This window comes from Schistocerca gregaria, unplaced genomic scaffold, assembly GCF_023897955.1.
Source record: "Schistocerca gregaria isolate iqSchGreg1 unplaced genomic scaffold, iqSchGreg1.2 ptg000484l, whole genome shotgun sequence".
Taxonomy (NCBI): Eukaryota; Metazoa; Arthropoda; class Insecta; order Orthoptera; family Acrididae; genus Schistocerca; species Schistocerca gregaria.
This window is the reverse complement of record NW_026061893.1, coordinates 2,612,733-2,617,691: the sequence shown is the minus strand read 5'-3', so window position 1 is coordinate 2,617,691 and position 4,959 is coordinate 2,612,733.

The following is a 4,959-nucleotide window of genomic DNA, read 5'->3' as shown; positions in this document are numbered from 1 at the left end:
CTTTTCACATTCTCCCGTGCAACGCGGCTGCTAGTTTTCCTTTCATGCAAAATCTTAAGGTCCTAGGTCATGTCCAAGGCACCAAAGCCGGCTAAAATGTGAATAATCGACAACTAAAACTTGAATTGTATTCCTTCTTACTGGCTATTACTTCAAATTGGAAGCTTCTTCTGTGTTCTACTATGGTGCTTTTAGTGTCTCCGCATACCGCAGCACGCGACATAGCTTTGCAGACGATAAATATAACCGTCTGAGACAGAAAAGCGGCCAATGTGACGATCTGGCTTTAAGTCGATTCGATAACAAATGACGAAAACGGACGGATTTCTCAGGTTTTTACTACATATGAACCCTTTTCACATTCTCCCGTGCAACGCTTCTGCTAGTCCTCCTTTCATGCAAAACCTTTTTTCCTAGGTCATGTCATAGCCACCAAAGCCGGCTAAAAAGTGAACAATCGACATATAAAAACTTCAATTGTACTACTTCTTACTGGCTTTTACTTCAACTCTCATGCCAAATTCACCAAAGCCGGCTAAAAAGTAGAAAATCGACAACTAAAACTTGAATTCTACTACTTCTTACTGGCTATTATTTCAACTTAGAAGCTTCCTCTGTGTTCTACTATGGTGCTTTTAGTGTCTCCGCATACCGCAGCACGCGACATAGCATTGCAGACGATAAATGTAACCGTCTCAAAGAGAAAAGCTGCCAATGTGACGATCTGGCTTTAAGTCGATTCGATAACAAAGACGAAGCCGGACGGATTTCTCATGTTTTTACTACATATGAACACTTTTCACATTCTCCCGTGCAACGCGGCTGCCAGTCCTCCTTTCATGCAAAATCTTAAGGTCCTAGGGCATGTCCAAGCCACCAAAGCCGGCTAAAAAGTGAATAATCGACAACTAAAACTTGAATTGTACTACTTCTTACTGGCTATTACTTCAACTTAGAAGCTTCTTCTGTGTTCTACTATGGTGCTTTTAGTGTCTCCGCATACCGCAGCACGCGACATAGCTTTGCAGACGATAAATGTAACCGTTTCAGAGAGAAGAACGGCCAATGTGACGATCTGGCTTTAAGTCGATTCGATAACAAAAGACGAAAACGGACGGATTTCTCAGGTTTTTACTACATATGAACACTTTTCACATTATCCCGTGCAACGCGGCTGCAAGTCCTCCTTTCATGCAAGATCTTAAGGTCCTAGGTCATGTCCAAGCCACCAAAGCCGGCTAAAAAGTGAATAATCGACAACTAAAATTGAATTGTACTACTTCTTACTGGCTATTACTTCAACTTAGAAACTTATTCTGTGTTCTACTATGGTGCTTTTAGTGTTTCCACATAAGGCAGCACGCGACATAGCTTTGCAGACGATAAATGTAACCTTCTCAGAGAGAAAAGCGGCCAATGTGACGATCTGGCTTTAAGTCGATTCGATAAATAATGACGAAAACGGACGGATTTCTCAGGTTTTTACTACATATGAACACTTTTCACATTCTCGCGTGCAACGTGGCTGCTAGTCCTCCTTTCATGCAAAATCTTAAGGTTCCATCTCATGCCAAATTCACCAAAGCCGGCTAAAAAGTGATTAATCGACAACTAAACCTTCAATTGTACTACTTCTTACTGGCTACTACTTCAGCTTAGAAGCTTCTTCTGTGTTCTAATATGGTGCTTTTAGTGTCTCCGCATATCGCAGCACGCGACATAGCTTTGCAGACGATAAATGTAACCGTCTAAGAGAGAAAAGCGGCCAATGTGACGATCTGGCTTTAAGTCGATTCGATAACAAATGACGAAAACGGACGGATGTCTCAGGTTTTTACTACATATGAACACTTTTCACATTCTCCCATGCAACGCGGCTCCTAGACCTCCTTTCACGCAAAATCTTAAGGTGCTATTTCATGTCATAGCCACCAAAGCCGGCTAAAAGGTGAACAATCGACAACTAAAACTTGAATTGTACTACTTCTTACTAGCTATTACTTCAACTTAGAAGCTTCTTCTGTGTTCTACTATGGTGCTTTTAGTGTCTCCGCATACCGCAGCACGCGACATAGCTTTGCAGACGATAAATGTAACCGTTTCAGAGAGAAGAACGGCCAATGTGACGATCTGGCTTTAAGTCGATTCGATAACAAATGACGAAAACGGACGGATGTCTCAGGTTTTTACTACATATGAACACTTTTCACATTCTCCCATGCAACGCGGCTCCTAGACCTCCTTTCACGCAAAATCTTAAGGTGCTATTTCATGTCATAGCCACCAAAGCCGGCTAAAAGGTGAACAATCGACAACTAAAACTTGAATTGTACTACTTCTTACTAGCTATTACTTCAACTTAGAAGCTTCTTCTGTGTTCTACTATGGTGCTTTTAGTGTCTCCGCATACCGCAGCACGCGACATAGCTTTGCAGACGATAAATGTAACTGTTTCAGAGAGAAAAGCGGCCAATGTGACGATCTGGCTTTAAGTCGATTCGATAACAAATGACGAAAACGGACGGATTTCTCAGGTTTTTACTTCATATGAACACTTTTCACATACTCCCGTACAACGCGGCTGCTAGTCCTACTTTCATGCAAAATCTTATGGTCCTAGGTCATGTCATAGCCTCCAAAGCCGACTAAAAAGTGAATAATCGACAACTAAAACTTTAATTCTACTACTTCTTACTGGCTATTACTTCAATTTAGAAGTTTCTTCTGTGTTCTACTATGGTGCTTTTCGTGTTTCCGCATACCGCAGCACGCGACATATTTTTGTAGACGATAAATGTAAACGTTTCAGAGAGAAGAGCGGCCAATATGACAATCTGGCTTTAAGTCGATTCGATAACAAATGACGAAAACGGAAGGATTTCTCAGGTTTTTACTACATAAGAACACTTTTCACATTCTCCCGTGCAACGCGGCTGCTAGTTTTCCTTTCATGCAAAATCTTAAAGTCCTAGGTCATGTCCAAGGCACCAAAGCCGGCTAAAATGTGAATAATCGACAACTAAAACTTGAATTGTATTCCTTCTTACTGGCTATTACTTCAAATTGGAAGCTTCTTCTGTGTTCTACTATGGTGCTTTTAGTGTCTCCGCATACCGCAGCACGCGACATAGCTTTGCAGACGATAAATATAACCGTCTGAGACAGAAAAGCGGCCAATGTGACGATCTGGCTTTAAGTCGATTCGATAACATATGACGAAAACGGACGGATTTCTCAGGTTTTTACTACATATGAACCCTTTTCACATTCTCCCGTGCAACGCTTCTGCTAGTCCTCCTTTCATGCAAAACCTTTTTTCCTAGGTCATGTCATAGCCACCAAAGCCGGCTAAAAAGTGAACAATCGACATATAAAAACTTCAATTGTACTACTTCTTACTGCCTTTTACTTCAACTCTCATGCCAAATTCACCAAAGCCGGCTAAAAAGTGGAAAATCGACAACTAAAACTTGAATTCTACTACTTCTTACTGGCTATTATTTCAACTTAGAAGCTTCCTCTGTGTTCTACTATGGTGCTTTTAGTGTCTCCGCATACCGCAGCACGCGACATAGCATTGCAGACGATAAATGTAACCGTCTCAAAGAGAAAAGCTGCCAATGTGACGATCTGGCTTTAAGTCGATTCGATAACAAAGACGAAGCCGGACGGATTTCTCATGTTTTTACTACATATGAACACTTTTCACATTCTCCCGTGCAACGCGGCTGCCAGTCCTCCTTTCATGCAAAATCTTAAGGTCCTAGGGCATGTCCAAGCCACCAAAGCCGGCTAAAAAGTGAATAATCGACAACTAAAACTTGAATTGTACTACTTCTTACTGGCTATTACTTCAACTTAGAAGCTTCTTCTGTGTTCTACTATGGTGCTTTTAGTGTCTCCGCATACCGCAGCACGCGACATAGCTTTGCAGACGATAAATGTAACCGTTTCAGAGAGAAGAACGGCCAATGTGACGATCTGGCTTTAAGTCGATTCGATAACAAAAGACGAAAACGGACGGATTTCTCAGGTTTTTACTACATATGAACACTTTTCACATTATCCCGTGCAACGCGGCTGCAAGTCCTCCTTTCATGCAAGATCTTAAGGTCCTAGGTCATGTCCAAGCCACCAAAGCCGGCTAAAAAGTGAATAATCGACAACTAAAATTGAATTGTACTACTTCTTACTGGCTATTACTTCAACTTAGAAACTTATTCTGTGTTCTACTATGGTGCTTTTAGTGTTTCCACATAAGGCAGCACGCGACATAGCTTTGCAGACGATAAATGTAACCTTCTCAGAGAGAAAAGCGGCCAATGTGACGATCTGGCTTTAAGTCGATTCGATAAATAATGACGAAAACGGACGGATTTCTCAGGTTTTTACTACATATGAACACTTTTCACATTCTCGCGTGCAACGTGGCTGCTAGTCCTCCTTTCATGCAAAATCTTAAGGTTCCATCTCATGCCAAATTCACCAAAGCCGGCTAAAAAGTGATTAATCGACAACTAAACCTTCAATTGTACTACTTCTTACTGGCTATTACTTCAGCTTAGAAGCTTCTTCTGTGTTCTAATATGGTGCTTTTAGTGTCTCCGCATACCGCAGCACGCGACATAGCTTTGCAGACGATAAATGTAACCGTCTAAGAGAGAAAAGCGGCCAATGTGACGATCTGGCTTTAAGTCGATTCGATAACAAATGACGAAAACGGACGGATTTCTCAGGTTTTTACTACATATGAACACTTTTCACATTCTCCCGTGCAACGCGGCTGCTAGTCCTCCTTTCATGCAAAATCTTAAGGTCCTAGGTCATATCCAAGCCACCAAAGCCGGCTAAAAAGTGAATAATCGATAATTAAAACTTGAATTGTACTACTTCTTACTGGCTATTACTTCTACTTATAAGCTTCTTCTGTGTTCTACTATGGTGCTTTTAATGTCTCTT